The sequence below is a fragment of the Muntiacus reevesi genome, chromosome 4 (assembly GCF_963930625.1).
Source record: "Muntiacus reevesi chromosome 4, mMunRee1.1, whole genome shotgun sequence".
Lineage (NCBI taxonomy): Eukaryota > Metazoa > Chordata > Mammalia > Artiodactyla > Cervidae > Muntiacus > Muntiacus reevesi.
Window position 1 is genome coordinate 165,334,409 of NC_089252.1, and position 17,123 is coordinate 165,351,531.

Here is a 17,123-nt window from a genome sequence, read left to right on the forward strand (position 1 = left end):
CCCACCTCAGCCTGCTAGGGCTGCCCTGGCTAAACACCACAGGCCCGGGGCTTAAGCAGCAGAACGTCATGGCTCACAGCTCCGGAGGTGTTGGCGGGTCTGGCTTCTCCAGGGGCCCCTCTCCCCTTGGCCTGGCTGGCCTTCCTGCTGTCCTCTGCCTTCTGCCGTGTGGATGCATCCCTGGCCAAACGTCCCCCTCTGAGCACGCCAGTCCCACTGGGTTGGGCCCACCCGAATGACCTCATTGTATCTGAATTACCTCTTTGAAGGCGGAGTCTTGAAATACAGCCACATTCTGAGGTGGTGTGGGGTTGGGTCTTCTAACGAGGGAGCTGGGAGGAACACAGTTCAGCCCAGAAAAGTGCCCCTGGCTGGACTGCAGGGCGAGGCGGGGGGGAGGCCGTGGGGCAGCCTAGTCTGATGTCCGCCTCCCAGCGCCCTGCCACCCAGGAACGGGAGAGGGGACGTGCTCGGGGAAATGACAGAAACGAGCGTCAGGAGGGCAGAGGTTCTGGGAAGAAGGGGGTAAGAGCGACGCTATCCTGTGGGAGGAGGATTAGTGGAAGAGAAGGAGACAGTGTCAAAATCAGAGGGACCGTGTGCAGGAGAAAGGAATATAGAGATTTAGCCATTCTTCCAGAGGCTGAGAACCCTGGGGAAGGGAGTAGAAATCACCCTTTCTACAGCTAAGGGGACACTCCTGGAAACTGAACCCCCCAAAAACAAACAAAAAACACTGCTCCCTTTCCTCTGCTATTTTAGGGAGGAAAAAAAACCGCCCCAAGTGTTAGGCTTTGCACAGGACTGAGAGTCGGGCCGTCATTTACGGAATTCCCGGCCTCGGTCGGCCTCTAAGAGCACAGTTCGTCGTTTCCCGGCAGCTGGCCTGGGTTTTCCTGCTCTCCCGCAGGAATAAGCGTGGTCGGGAGCCCCAGGTGTGCCGGGCTGCTGGCGGGCCTTCAGGATCTGCAGGCGCACACGCACACGCACGGCCTGCTCAGGGTTTCTGGCGGCGCCAACGGAAAGAACAGCCAGGAAGTTTCCCTCTGGGAGCAGTCCCTGCCAGTCCATCCCCGCTGCATGCGTGGGCGACACCGGCAGGGGAGGCCCGGGCGGGTGGCAAGGGGCCTGGGGGCGGGCGGAATCTTGACCGAGGGGGTTGGATGGAGTTAATAAAGCACATCACTCTGCTGCACGTTCCACGTCTGCCAAGAGAGTGGCGGGAAAGGGGGCGGGGAGCCGGCTAGCCCTGCAAAGGGAAATCCAGCCACAAAGCCACCGACTCCTCCAGGGTGCTGCGGCACCGAGGTGCTCGCGGCCCGGCTTCTGGCGCCTGTGTCCCCGCGCCCACCGCGCGCTCTGGGCGGAAGGTCGCCGGCGAAGGCGGCTCCCCCGCCCCAGATCGGCTGCCTGGCCCGGGGCCAAAGCCCGCCGCAGCCACCCGCTGCCATTCCGACGTGAGTGAAGGCTCCTTAATAGGAGCGTAAATAAAACTCCGGGCTGAGAAATGAGTTTTCCATGCCAGCAATCACCGGCCGAACCTTGGCTGTAAATAGTCTGGCGGAGCGGCCCAGATGGAGCCCCCGCACCTGGGAGAGCGCAGCATCTCCGAGAAGCGCCGCGGCCGCAGCTGGGCGCAGTCCAGACGCCGGTCCTCGGGGAGGCCCGGGGATGCTGCAACCGCAGGTACCGCGCCGCCCCCCCGCCCCCGCGCTGCAATCGTCTTAGCCCGCCTTGTCCTCGGGAGGACGGACCGCCAGGCCCCCTAATTTATGGTCATTGGTGTAATAGCTGTAAAGTGATTTATCTGACCGCAGAGGAGATGGCAAACGCTTGGAGGAGAACGATTGGCCGGGCAGGCTTTGTGCATTTCTGGTTGGCCTTATTAATTTCCAGCGGAGCTGGGGAGCGGCCTCTTGACTGAGACAGGGAAGTCAACCTGGCAGCAGCCTCTACGGAGAGGGGGTTGGGGCCTGGCAAAGGTTTAGCTCTGGCGGAAACTTAAAGAATGTACTGCTTAAAAACTCAGGGACTCTGATAATGAACCGCTTAAAAAGTCGGGGAGTCTGACAATTTGCTAGCATACTGATGAAAGTAGATTTAGTCTGAGAGAGGGTAAGGATCTTTTGATTGGACAGCTTCCTTATTCTTTTTTTTCATTTTTGTTTGTATAGGCCTTGGGAGGTGGAGGGGGGAAGAGCAGGGAGATTGTTTTTTAATATTTGAGTTGGGGGAGGCAGGAAGAAACACTACTTAGAAGAGAAGGAATTTGAAGGTATCATGGGGGGGGTGTTTCTAAAAATGCTGTATTTCACAATCATTTGTGTGGGGGAAAACGATTTCTTGCCTTTTGAGTTTTCTTCAGACATCACAACTAGTATTTTAATGGATATATAAATTACTGGAGAAGCACACCAATATACCACACTTCACAAGGCCATTACTCTGTGTTACTGCAGTGAGTGTCATTTCCATGCACCCTTGAGTGATGCAACTTAGTCCCTTGAATAAGAGGGACTAAATAAGAATACTGGGGGAGTTATATTTAGTGCAAACTATTTCCATATGAATGAATAACCCATTCAGTAGGGGTGGATACGCAATTCAAATGTATATATATTAATTTACTGTATTTATTTGTGTGGGGGGGAGTCAAATGTAGACACACAGCGCTAGGCAACCCGCAAACACAATCCTTAACACTGCTCCTCCGGGGGACCAGAACAAAGCCAGAGAGCGAGGGCAAGGACGTGACTTCTTGGGGAGAGCGGCAGGCTGGTGTCACACGTGCAGCGGCACCCTCATTGCTTTTATTTATAGCTCTAACCAGAAAAACAGACTGGGAGCAGCTGAGTACCAATTTATTGTGCTGCCTGGACCAACGAGTGGTTGCCTTAAATGTCACTGAGTTGGAAGGCTGTGCATCTCATTCACTGCCAGGTTACAAGAAGCTTTGAAGCAGGTCGGAAAGGCGCCCAGTGATTGTCCTGCCACCTATCAAGGTGAGCAAGTGCAGTCCTGCCAGGTAGGCTGGCCCAGTGGGGGATGAGAGCTGCCTGTCATCATGGACGAATCTCATCAAATGCTGCCTGAGTAGAAAGGAAGGTGGCCCATTGAGTCCTATTACAAGAGCCAAGTGGAGCGGAAGGGTAAGGGTTGCCTTCCAGAGCCACAAAAATGGATTTGGAGGTTAGGAGCAGCGGTTTGTTTGGGTCACAGGCCATAGCACGCGCATGACACGCAGACGCTGTCTCCAGCTCCCTAAATGTGTAACACTCAACGTGAAATAAGTCCAGTAACATGGGATGCTGTAGAGAATCAGAGGTTAAGAGTCTGCAAAGGTCAGGGAAGGTGTTCCGGGTTGACCACTGCAGTGGGTCACGAAGGATGAAAGGGAGTTGGTCCAGGATAGAAGGTGAAGGTCATGCCGACCATGGGTGGATCGTGGAGCATAAGGGAGGGCGCAAAGAACAGCCCTGTTTAGTGCCTGCTGACGATCCTGACAAGTTCAAGCTGCATGTCGTCTCTGTATGAAGCTGTTTCTGAGATGCCAGAAATTTCACCCCAGTAACGATTAGCAGTCGGGTGTCTCCTAAGTTTTTCAAGACCAAATGGAAACCCAAGTATGTTTAAGAACATCAAGGCCGCAATGACTGCAGAGCAAGCCGAAACCACAGAAGAGAACTAAACTCTGGACTCTTTTTGAGTATAACTGTTTTTAGCTTAAAGTACTCCTCCACTAATTTGACATGTGACCCAGAAACAAACAAGAAGTGCTGTCTCCCAGCCTTCCAGCTGAACTCAGCCATACTGGTCTCTAAGGAGAGACAGGCTGGCGGCCGGGCAGTAGCGTTGCCTCTGTCCACACAGAGATCTGGCCCTGCCTCTCCACCTGCCCCGGCGGGCCGCTCTCAGGACGGGCAGGAAGCTCATCTGTCATCACAACAGAAATCGGCCCCGTTGGTTTGCATTCTTTGCGGAGAGAAGTAAGAATTCTCTAGTCTCAGGCCCAGACCCTAAATGTGTAACCCTCACACAAGAGCCCAACAACAGAGGTATGAGGAGAGCTTTGCCAAGTCGGAGAATGTGCAAGCAAGGGCCGCTCTCCCCCGCGCGTCGGTAACAGCCCTCGTGTAGGAAGGGTAAAGAGAAATCAAGGGAAGAAGGGGTGGAAAGCTCCCGCCAGCCAGGGGTGGACAACAAAGCCAAAGCGGGAGGAGGAAAAGTAGGACAGGTGGAGAGAAGACAGGGAGGAGTCTATGGGGCTGATTAGAAAAGAGAACCAACCAACGGAAAGCAGGACACGGACCGCAGTGAAAAGGGGAACCGGCGACTGTCTCCACTCCTGCTCAGCTGCACCATCATGGCTACACTACGGCCACTTCACCAAAGGATGCCGAAGCTTCAGACACAAGTGACCTAGAGTGCCCATAATATGTTACTAAGAGCATAAGGCAGATATAGAAAAAGGAAAAAGACCCAGGCATTAATAAGCTGGGAGGAAAGTGCACTGAAATGATATTAGCTATTGGTGGTAGGATTATGAATTATTTTAATTTTCTTTCTGCTCATCTAGATTTTCTGTTCCATAGTGAGTGTGAATACTATTTTAACAGGCTACTTACTAATGGAGTAATCTTTAATAAAACATATCCTGATAAAAGGGTTCCTAAAGCTTATTTAAGTTCATGATAATGGCATCTGATCCTTAAATAGAAAAGCGAAGGTAAGAAAAATTGGACTGTTTCATTCAGTATGCAGGGTTTCTACAGACCATTTGGGGGCATGTCTCATTTATACAGACAAACAGAGCAGCCACCTCGCCCTCCCTTAGCACACGAGGGCAGAGACCAGCCTATAGCCCTCTTAGCATCCCCTGCCTCTAACACGACACCCGCAGAAACAAATGCACAGCCAATAAATGTTGTTTATTGAAAAGATCCTAGACCTTCTATTCTAAACCTGGAAGTCTTTTTTCTCTTACAAGAATGACGTTCATGCTTCAGCATGCATCACAATTATCTGGAAGACTTGTTCAAACACTGAATGCTGGGCCCGACTCCCAGAACCTCGAAGTTCACAGGTCTAGGGCAGACGTTAGAATCGGCACCTCTAACTGGTTCCCAGCTGACACTGATGCTGCTGACCCAGGACCAGACTTGGAGCACCACTGCTCTGTCGCATACTGTCTTTGGGTGGATCTTGAGGGCTGCCTGCAACCAGACATACTTTCACAACCATGACTTGAAAGAATGCTCCAAGATACCATGAAGGGGAGTCAGAGCTAAAAAGAGCTGGCAGAAAGCTCAAAGAATGCTTTAAAACTCAGTTCAACAGCTTATTAATTATATTTTGTCCAGTACTGGTACTTATTGAAGGGATCTCAAAAGACATACTTCCATTGCTTGGTATCTTCAGGTCATGGAGTCCAGAACAGAGTCCAGAAAACGGAAAATAATATGTACGGTTGGATAACAAAATGTGTGGTACTGAGAGGTTCTGTGGGAATTAGACAAGGGAAGGACTACCGTCAACTAGACTTGCACAGAAAAGCTTTGCCAAAAACCTACATTTGGGACCTTGGAGGGTGGTGTTTAGGGTATTTACTGCGGTGCAGCAAATCACTCCAAAACTCAGTGGCTTAAAACCACTATCGCTGTATCACGGTTCTGTAGGCTGACAGTACTTGGTGGGGTGGTCCTGCCTCGGATTTCTTGAGTAGTTACAGTCAGAAAACAACTAGGACTAGCTGGGATTGGAGTTACCGCAAGGCTCAACTGGGCTGGCTGGCTAATGGAGCTTCTTCACTCACCTGCTGGTGCCTCAGCCTCCTCCACGTGGCTTATTTGCCTGTATTTATTAGTGACAGTTCAGGGCTCTAAGGGATAGCAAACTGTCTTCTCTTAGAGTAGGCCCAGAATTGGCACAGTGTCACTTCTGCCATAGGCTATTGGTCAAATTGGTCATAGGCCAGCCCAGGTTCAAGTGGGCAGAGGAACCTCTCTCCATGAGGGAGTGGCAAGTGTGCAGAGAAGAAACCAAGGAGATGACAGCCACTTTGGGGACAAACTACCCTGGATGGACAGGCGGAGCAGACGCCCTACAGCACGAAGATGCCAGTAATCACATAGGGGCCCGGAGGAGATCTGAAAGCCCCTATACAAGAAAAATCCATGGAGCTGAGAGCTGAAATGAAGCGTCTGTATCTGATAAACAATGGAGAGTCACTGTAAGTTCTTAGGCAGCAAAAGAGGCTTTCACTCACAACACACACCCACACGTACCGTTCACCTGCTGGCATCAGGGCTGAGTGGTGCACAAACAACACACACAAGGCGGGCGCGGGCCAGCCGCCACGAGTTAGAGTTTAGTGGGGGATGCACAAGAGTCAACAGGCAGTTACAGTTTGCTGTGATGACTGCTGACAAAGAGGAACTGTGAGGTGTTAGGAGAGCATCTGACTCAGACAAGGAGACAGCAGGGAAGAGAAGGGGTAGCTCAATTAATAAAAAAAGTTCTCTCTAGGTGCTTCCCTAGTGGTCCAGTGGTTAAGACTCTGCACTTTCACTCTACCGCAGGGGGTACCCCTGGTTGGAGAACTAAGACCCCACATGCCATGCAGCAGTGGCAGAAAAGAAAAGATCCCTCTAATAAAAGTTTCTGGGAAAGACAGAAGCCAAGGAGACCCGTGAGTGACAGCTGATTCAAACTAAGACACTGTAAATCTTCATCGCTAATGAATGACAACGCAGCCCAGACATGGAGTATACTTTGAAGATGATGGGTGTTAAAGCTGTCACGATATCCCTTTGCAAGATTTGGTTCTGCCCAATATATAAAAGCATCTGGCGAAACTTGTCAAATGACAACAGGTGGTTGGAAAGCTACCAAGGCATTATTTGGCACACCTGGGAGATCACATTAAAGGCCGCAGAGGAGAGCATTCTTTCTCATGCCCTGGAAGCACCTCCCAGATTCCAAAGAAAGAGCTTATTGTCCTCTTGGAAGTACACAGAGTTACTGAACAACCTTTAGGGGAGGAATCTTAATTTTTTTGTTTGTTTGTTTTTGTCTAGATAAGCTCATGTGTTTAGGACAACACCTGCAGTAAGTTGCTCTATGCTGTAACAAGGAAATAGACTGCTTATCATAATCCCCAGATCCCATTTCTCCACCAGAAAGCAGGGTCCACTAGTCCCTGCTGCCCACCACCACTTCCCACAGCCAGGGCACTGCCAAACGCACAGCAGAGGATCCGTGAGTATTTGACCAGGTTACAGGGTGTATCAAATTTCGTACAGATCACAGATGGTGATGGGGCTAGGTACACCCCAAGTACTTAACTCTGCACCCCAAACTCTGCCTAGAGCTCTCAGTGTACAGTTAACTGTTTGGAGAAATGGAGCAGGGTCTGCTGTACCACCGGGAACACGGGAGTAGCCGTTACCCAGGCCTGGTGGAGAGGTCACTGGAGCTTTGCTGAGAAAATGGCGACAGCTAAGTCAATGAGATGAGGTGGCATCTCCTGTCTGTCACCCTCCCCCTTACGTAAGTCCGGCCTGACTGTTTTCAGGCGTCGCTTTTCCCGTCTACTCCTTTTTCCTTTGCTCACGTTCAGGCAAGGCTTTTCCCCGGGGACTATGCAGCTGTGGCGAGGAGGGAGGAAACGGGGAGGGATGTCCATTTCCCTCTTGCTAGCTTGGGCCACTGCTAGCTCCCATCGGAGGCGCAGCGGAGAGCTGGAGAGCAGACCGCTGGTGGAGAGAGAAGTGGAGGCAACACGAGGGTGTGGGGAAGAGCCCGGATCAAGGCAGGGCAGAGAAGCAGCAATGGGACAGGACCTGAAGGGAGCAGCCTGAGCAGTGGTCAGGCAGTGGCCGGCCCGGTCCACGCCGACTTCTCTTCCCGCTTCCGGTCTGTCATTTCACTGGTAGCAGCACCTTTCTTGGAAAGAGAGAGGAAACTTGGGTTCTTCAATTTTAGATATTTCATTGTGCACAGTTAAATGCTGTATTAGTTTTCTATTCTACTGTAACATTACCACAAATGTACTGACTTAAAACAACACAGATTTATTATAATTTTGGAGGTCAGAAGTCTGAAATGGATCTTACTGGGCTGAAATCAAGGTGTCGCAGGAGTTTCTGAAGGTTCCAAGTTCCAAAGATACGTTTCTTTGTCTTTTCCAGCTCCTAGAGGCTCCCTGCATCCCCTGGCTCACGTCCCCTCTTCCTTCCTCTTCCCAGTCCGCTCTGGTTGGTCATGTCCTCAGACCACATCACTCTAAGCTTGAGTCCAGTCACACCTCTTTCTCCTTCTGCTCCCCATTCCACTGTGGTTCTATTGGGCTCACCAGGCAATACAGGATAATCTCCCTATTTTAAGGGGAGCTGATTAGCAACCTTAACTCCATCTGCAGTTATAAATTCTCCACTTTGCCATGTAACCTAACACATTCACAGGTCCTGGGGATTATTAGCATGTGGACATCAGGGAGTGGGAATGGGTGGGGTTGTTCTGTGGATCACAAACACTGCAGACCCTTACTGAAACTATACAGCTTCAAATCTTCCCTGGTTTTCTTGAAAACCAAGAACAACTCAATGTCAGTTATCTGTTTTACCTCTTACGGGTTTGCTGGAGACAGAAGTAACAATCCTAACCATCTGTCATTTACCAAAGGGAAGATTTACTGCTTTTGACTAAAAAGACGCTTGTCACAAGAGCAATTCTACAGCCTTCAGTCAAAGACGGGCCCCTCCTGCAGAGAGTGCAGGTCACCTGGCTCCACTCCCTCCCGAGTGCCGCCCGCTTCTCTTCACCTTGAGAGGCAGTCAAGAGGATGTGACACCCAACGCAGGGGCAACGGACAGACTCAGTGCTGGGGGACCCAGGCGTTTATCTGGGTCAGTTTCAGGGCTTCTGTAGAACTGAAAGGCTGTCATGCAAAACGACTCCCGGCCATTTATCAGTCGATTCAAGTAAGGTAACACAACCGCAAGCATGCTAAGAGGGGTACCCTCGTTCCAGGCAGGCTAGACTTCAACAAGACTTGGATTGGCTATCGTTTGTGGACAACACTGGGAGACATCACAACTAGGCAGAGGAGATAAAGAGCTAACATTACCACAGAGTAATTTTTTAAGAAAAAAATACATTTCTACTTTTTCTCTTTCTGAGCCATTTCCTGAATATTCCTTTAAGCTGGCAACAGGACCATCTCCCTGGTAACAAAAGGTCATTCTTAAAATGGTAAGGTGCATGGACAATTTCAGGAGCTTAGCATGGTAACTGTTGTGTGTGTGTGTGTGAGAGAGAGATTGATTGAGATTAAATGACTGTAAAAGCATGTGAAAGAGACCTTTTAGGCTACTTAAAGCATCAATAGCTACCATTTATAAACACCTTCCTTGTGTCAGGACTTTGCTGGATATTTTATATTATCTGTGATCCTCAGAACCACCTTTCATGGTAGGTATTACAAACAAGGAAATTGAGGATAAATGAGATTAGAAACTCACCTGAGGTCACACAGCTGTTCAATAGCAGACAAATACCCCTCTGGTCACCCGATCTAAAGCCCTTGCTCCCTCCTGCACAGAATAACTCACTGCTGGATCACCCATGCCTGTAAGTTAAGTGACAGCAATGGAAATATGTCAAAGGCCCACCGACAGGGCCCTGCAGACCCCCGGTTCTGTGCACGCCACCTCAGTCAGCTAACACCCGGCCAGCACCGCCTCCCCCCTTTCATGACTAGTGACCTGCCTGGAGCCCCACGATGAGTCTGCAGAACGTGACTGTGAGGGCGCCCCCTGTTTCTGGTGCCTCTCAACCTCTCCCCAAAGACACGCCGTACATTACAAGCAGGAAGAGATGAGGCAAACATGAAGAGGAAAGAAAGCGGAAACCGATCAAAGAAGGGTGGGGGATAAGTGGGAAAGAAAAAGACAAAACTCAGCACATTCACTTGTGTAGGAACGAGTAGTCCAATTTTGCAGATCGCTGAGAACGTGAGACATGCCGTTTGCCACAGAAAGAGTACTGCCCTTAAAACTTGGAAACTGACTTTTTTCCATTATTTACTTGGCCTCATTAGACTGCATCCTCAGAGGAGATGTATCTTTGAACTCAAATTCAATATTTGACCAGACCAAACAACTATAAATGTTAATAAGAAACAAACAAAGCCAAAACCAACAAAAGCCTAAATATTATGGAAAATTCCTTTTGTGAGTTAAATTCACTTAGTAATACATTCATTTTTAAGGTTAGATGGTTTCCTTTTTATTAAGACTTTGCAAGCTTTTGATTTACAGAATCAAAATTTATTGTTGATGGAATTCAATTTCCCTGAAAATTCAGTTTTATGTTTAACGCTGAGAATGCGTATGAATGCTGATACTATGCGGACACCTTCCACATAAGGTACAGTAAATCAGAGCATCTCCCAGGCCCACACAGAGCACACCCCCCAACTGCTTTGGAACCAGTCTTACAGAGTAAGTGACCTCTCTGATTTATCTTATCCACATAGACTAGGGGGCTTCCCTGGTGACTCAGGGGCAAAAAGTCTGCTTGCTAGAGGTCTGGCAAGGGTGGCGGGGCAGGGAGGAGAGATCCAGGTTCATTCCCTGGAGAAGGAAAGGGCAACCTATTCCAGTATTCTTGCGTGAAAAACCCCATGGACAGTGGCCTGCCAGGCTTCTCTGTGGCCACCAAAAGTCGGACATGACTCAGTGATGGAATGACAACATAGAAGCTAGTATGCTGGAGGAATCACACAGTGATGCTCATTGATACTGGTTAAATAAAGAAATGCATATGTATGTACACATACTCACTGACTTGCAGAATTACACCAGCAATTTTTCAAGGCAAAACAATTCAGGTAAAACTGCCCTCCTCTTTTCCAGCACTCTTTCAAAATTCTCTTCCTTTTAGGTTTTCCTCTTCAATGTTGCTATTGACATTATTAATTAGATGAGAATTTTCTACAAAATGCTGGGGAAGAGACCAAAGACACATATGAACTTAGACTCCAAGCTTTACAGATGGAGTGGGACTAGGACAGATTTTAGCATAGAGTTCTACCCTATACTATATCCCTAACAGATGGCCATTCTCTATTAGAAAAGAATATGAATGTCATTACTTGAGGATCAACTTGAGGGTCCTTACCTAAAATGGACTCAGCTGGCCTACAAAAAAAATGCTTGAAATTTCAACTAATGCCACAGGGGAAACACTTAAGGTTGCTACTTCAATCATCCAAGTAAATTTTCTGTGTTAACACTGTAGTTGGGCTTCTGTGGTGGCTCAGATGGTAAACAATCTGCCTGCAATGCAGGAGACCCAGGTTCAATCCCTGGGTCGGGAAGATCCCCTAGAGAAGGGAATGACTACCCACTCCAATATTGCCTGGAGAAATCCATGGACAGAGGAGTCTGGTTGGCTATAGTTCACAGAGTTGCAAAGAGTTGGACATGACTGAGCAATTAACACTTTCTTTTACTTTGATTATCCATGATAATTACCTAGTCAATTTGCAAGTCTTTGAAAAAATAAGGTAGGCAAGTTCAGAGTTTGGATGACAGTAAAATGCCCAAAAAAGTCTGGAGTGGAGCATATGGAGAGGCCTGGTGGGGTGGAGGAGGGGTTGTAGGAGTAGAGAGCTCTGGTGAACGAGAAATCAGTGTGAGGGAACTGCATACCATGGGTAAAGATAATGTCATCCACAGGAAAGAGGGATAAACCAAACTAGCATTCACAAAAGAACCATCACACACATGGCAGGACTTGTGTTTGGTACTTGCTGCTGCTGCCGCTGCTAAGTCGCTTCAGTCGTGCCCGACTCTGTGCGACCCCATAGGCGGCAGCCCATCAGACTCCCCCACCCCTGGGATTCTTCAGGCAAGAACACTGGAGTGGGTTGCCATTTCCTTCTACGATGCATTTAAGTGAAAAGTGAAAGTGAAGTTGCTCAGTCGTGTCCGACTCTTAGCGGCCCCATGGACTGCAGCCCACCAGGCTCCTCCATCCATGGGATTATCCAGGCAAGAGGACTGGAGTGGGGTACCATTGCCTTCTCCAGTATTCGGTACTTAGCACATATTAAAATATGAGATTCAAGATGGTAAGAGAATTTTGGTGCATTCAAGATGATAGAGAATTTTTGTGCTTATTTACAGCCATTTAAGCTAGATTCAAATATATTTTATGATTTAAAATTACAAACAAAGAGAAAGAAAGAAAAGCAGTAAGAATAGTACCTTTTCCCAAATGAAAAGTACCATTCCTCTAGGTCTAAAAACTCATGAACTAGAGAGATAAATTGTGTCCCCCACACACCCAATATTCATGGTAGGGTAGATAGGCAGAGGATAATCACTATGAATACTTCCATTCAAAGAGGGAGAAAAAAGGCGTAGCAGTCTCTTGTCCCTAGCAAAGTCGACTGGACGCATGTTGCCAATTCCTTGATTAGGGTTCATTTCTAGTCCCTGCAATGATTCTCCTCAACTCTTCACTCCATCCTCTAAGTTATCCCTCCTATTCTATAAAATAGAGCCCACATTTTAAGTTCAGTAGTTTGGTGAGCCTGCTTCCTGCCTATAGAATTTCAAGGGTCTAAAAGTATATTTTCATTCTGAAGCCATCTCTGTTCCTCATAGTCGAGGCTGATAAGTATTTCTGCAATATACTTTCCTTAAAAGCTTTGTAAGTCTCTTATGACTCATTGATTTCACTAGGGTTTATTTCATTAGACAAAAACCACATCCACAATTCTTGTCTACCTGCAGCTCCCTGTTAGGCACCACCTTAAATTTTTCTGGGATCTTAATAAAGGATTTCACAGTCAAATCCTTAGCTTTATTTTTATCTTGAGAACTTTTCATGACAGAGCTCTGAATTTGATTTTTGTCCTGAGGCCAGTTTTTTTGTTGTTTTACTTTGAGAACATTCTGCTGCAAGAGAATGGTCATCAGAAAAGGATTTTCTTTTCTAACACAGCAAGTTCTGACTTTTATATTCCTCAAAATTTTGCTTGAAAACTGAGTAATTTCTTCTCCAGCTCATCATTATCTGTATTTCATGATATCAGCTAAAAGAAACCAGTTGAAACTTTAAAACTTTAGCTTGAAAATTGTTCAGGCTGACCCACTGGCTCATTAAGTATTTAATATTTCTTCATTATCACAGGCAATGGTTTTATTAACTAGGGCTTTTCTTCCAGTATTAATAAATTTTCTCTCACTTTCCTTTAAGCCCTATTGACAACCTCAAGATCCATCAGACTTCTGCTACTAACCTCTTCAAGGCCCTTCCAACGTATGTGGGCAGCTCAGCTGCAAAGCCACTGCCATACATTTTAGGTTTTGTTATAGTAATACTCCCCCTCCAGGTTCCCCAATCACTTCTGGTTATCTACTGGTATGTAACAAATTGCCCCAGAACTGTGGTTTAAAACGACCACAATTTTCTTATTATCTCTCATGGTTCTGAGGCTTTACTGAACTTGCCTAGATGATTCTTGCTTAGGGTGTCTCATGAGCTTGCAGCAGATGGTAGCTGGTACTGGAATCATCTGGTACTTGCTCATTCATATGCATGGGGCCTAGTTTGGGAAAACTTAAAAATAGTTGGGGGCAGGCACAGCTGGGTTTCCTCAGGCAACTCTCCCTATGACTGCGTGACTTCCCCATGGTCTTTTCAGCAAGGAAACGTTAGGGTGGCTTTACATGGCAGCTTAGAGCTCCAAAAGTATGTGGGGAAAGAAGGGGAGGACAGAAGCAGCATCACCTTTTACAACCCTGTTCTCAGAAGCCACGCAGTGACACTTCTATCATGTATTATCTGTTGAGGCAGTACTGAGAACCTAGGCTACCATCACAAATCTGAGCGATGGTGGTCAAAAGCAGATCAAGGGTCACATACATTCAAATGCATTAAATTATTCCAACATTTTATTCTCCAAAAAGACCTATTTGTTTCATCACTTACTGAGAGAAAGTGGGGTGGGAGTGGAACCAAATGTTCCATTAGGATAGCTAAGTTCTAAAGAAGGGGTCAGCAAACTATGGCCTACAGGCCAAACCCGTCTATGGCTTCTTTTTAGTATGAGCCATGAGCTGAGAATGATTTTATATTTTTAAAGAGGGAAAAGGAGGAAAAGGAAGAGAAGAAAAAGAAGAAAGCAAAGGAGGAGAAGCAGTAGCAAATACAACAGAGACTATATTTGACCCACATCACCTAAAATATTTAATATCAGGCCCTTTCAGGAAATGTTTGTTGATCCCTATTCTAAAGCACTTTCAAATGTTTTCAGATGGTGTCATAGATAAAACAGCAGACACTGCTAGGATGCTTTCAACATATAGCGTTTCCTCACAAAAACAGAGCAGATAACAACACAGGCTCTTGCCCAGTTATTCCTTTTCTATTATACATTCCATTCTGAACCTCCACATTCCCTCTCATTCCTCCTCTGTCCGCCTAGCAACATTTTCATCTTCTCATTAACAAGCAGGCCTTCTTCCCACCTTCCTCAGGTTTTTGTGTGTGAGGTTTCTTTACCCCTTGGGTAATCTCTCTCCTCAAAAGACACAAATGTTTCTTATCCCTAAAGAACAATCAAAGAGGCAGCCTACCAAATGTGAGAAAACATTTGCAGATCATGTATCTGCAAGGGTGTTAACATCCAAAATATATAAAGAACTCATATAGCTTTATTAGTAAAAACTAACAGTATGCTTAAAAAGGGGGCAGAGGATTCACACAGACATTTTTCCAAAGAAGACATACATATGGCCAACATACATGAAAAGATGCTCAACGTCACTAAATCATCAGGGAAATTCAAGTCAAAACCACAATGAGACATTATCTCACACCTGTCAGAACGGCTATCATCAAGACAAGAGATAAGTGCTGGCAAAGATGGAGAGAAAAGGAAATCATTGTGCACTGTTGGAAATGTAAATAGATGCAGCCGCTATGGAAAACAGCATAGAAAAACTAAAAACAGAACTACCAGTTCCAGCAACTGTACTTCTGAAGGAAATTAAAACACTTATTTAAAAAAATAATATGCAATGACTTAATCTAGTTTCTTCATTATAGATATAAATAAATGAAGACATACTTTTTTAAAAAAGATAATATGAACCCCCACATATACTGCAGCATTATTTAGCATAGTCAAAATATGAAAAAAAACTAAGCCTTCATCAATGATTAAAGGGATAAAGAAAATGTGGTATATAAATAAAAATACAATGGAATATTATTCAGCAATAAAAAAGAATGAAATCCCACCTAATAAAATGGATGGACCTTGAAGCCACTATGCTAAGTGAAATAAGTCAGAGAAAAACAAATACCATGTGGTCTCACTTATATGTGGAATCTAAAAATAAAATGAAGTAACAACTGAATTTATAGAAACAGAACAGATAGGTGGTTACCATAGGCAAGGGGTGGGGGAAAATGAGGTAAACATGGTCAAAAGGTACAGACTTCCAGTTAGAAAATAATTATGTCATGGGCATGTAATGTACAGCGTGGTGGCTAAAGTTAAGGGTGCTGTATGTTGTTTGACAGTTGCAAAGATCTTAAAAGTTCTCATCGTAAGAAAAAAACTGTGTGGTGATGGATGTTCACTACACTTATTGTGATCATTCTGCAATATATATAAAATCATTATGTTGCACACTTCTAATATAGAGTTAAATATCAATTATACCTCAATTTAAAAAAAGAACAGTGAAAACTCCTTACTCTTGTAGGTCATTCTGTTTCCAGCCTGTTTGTCTACACCATCATCCATGCCCCAGGTCCCACATCCTAACATCTAAATCAGACCATACATTCCTTGAAAGTCCACGCCTTTTTATGTGCCCTTAACTTTTCCCATGTTGTTCTTATATCCAGAAATGCCCATTTCTTCTTTCTTGACATACTGAAAACATGCCTACGCCTCATGTCTCTTGTCCTTATCCTCTGATCACAATCCTGACGGACACTGATTGCTCAGGGCTCTTCATACCTAGGGCACGTTGCTGTGTATGGATCCAGAGTTCTTGTTTTTATTTTCTTAGATTAAAAAAATACAGGAGACTGGAAATCTCATCACAATATACTACCTTTATACTGCATCACAACTAACAATGGCTGTTGGGAAAGGGAAGTATTATTTTTTGCCAGTCACATAGAAATTATTCCACTAATTGAGGGGAAGAGGAAAGGAGGGAGGGAGGGGCATATGATAAGGAAAAAAGACGGATGTTGTACCAAAATGCCCAGAGGTCATTTTGGAACTTGCATAATATCTTTTGGGATAACATGTTTTTTGGGTGTGTGATTGGGTGGTGGGTAAAAGCAGGTGGAGGATCTTTCTGCTCCCTGAATCCCTGTTTATGGTAGGACTTGACTATTCAGCTGAGTTCAGTCACTCAGTCGTGTCCAACTCTTTGTGACCCCATAAAACCACAGCACACCAGGCCTCCCTGTCCATCACAAACTCTTGGAGTTTACCCAAACTCATGTCCATTGAGTCAGTGATGCCATCCAACCATCTCATCTTCTGTCGTCCCCTTCTCCTCCTGCCCTCAATCTTTCCCAGCATCAGGGTCTTTTCAAATGAGTCAGCTCTTCGCATCAGGTGGCCAAAGTATTGGAGTTTCAACTTCAGCATCAGTCCTTCCAATGAACACCCAGGACTATATTTCCTTTAGGATGCACTGGATGGATCTCCTTGCAGTCCAAGGGACTCTCAAGAGTCTTCTCCAACACCACAGTTCAAAAGCATCAATTCTTTGGTGCTCAGCTTTCTTTAGAATCCAACTCTCACATCCATACATGACTACTGGAAAAACCATAGCCTCAACTAGACAGACCTTTGTTGGCAAAGTAATATGCTGTCTAGGTTGGTCATAACTTTCCTTCCAAGGAGTAAGCGTCTTTTAATTTCATGGCTGCAGTCACTATCTGCAGTGATTTTGCAGCCCCCCAAAATAAACTCAGCCACTGGTGAATGCCTAACTGGTGAAATGGTGCCTTTGATTCCTTAACATAAAATGGTAAGGCCAAACTCAACAATAATGGTAAAGTCAAACTCATAA

General features: G+C 46.1%; 1 pseudogene; it reads right to left on the reverse strand.

Moving 5' to 3' along the window:
- LOC136167261 (cyclin-dependent kinase 2 pseudogene) overlaps positions 1-17,123 on the reverse strand; it is a 42,327-nt pseudogene that overhangs the window by 11,519 nt on the left and 13,685 nt on the right.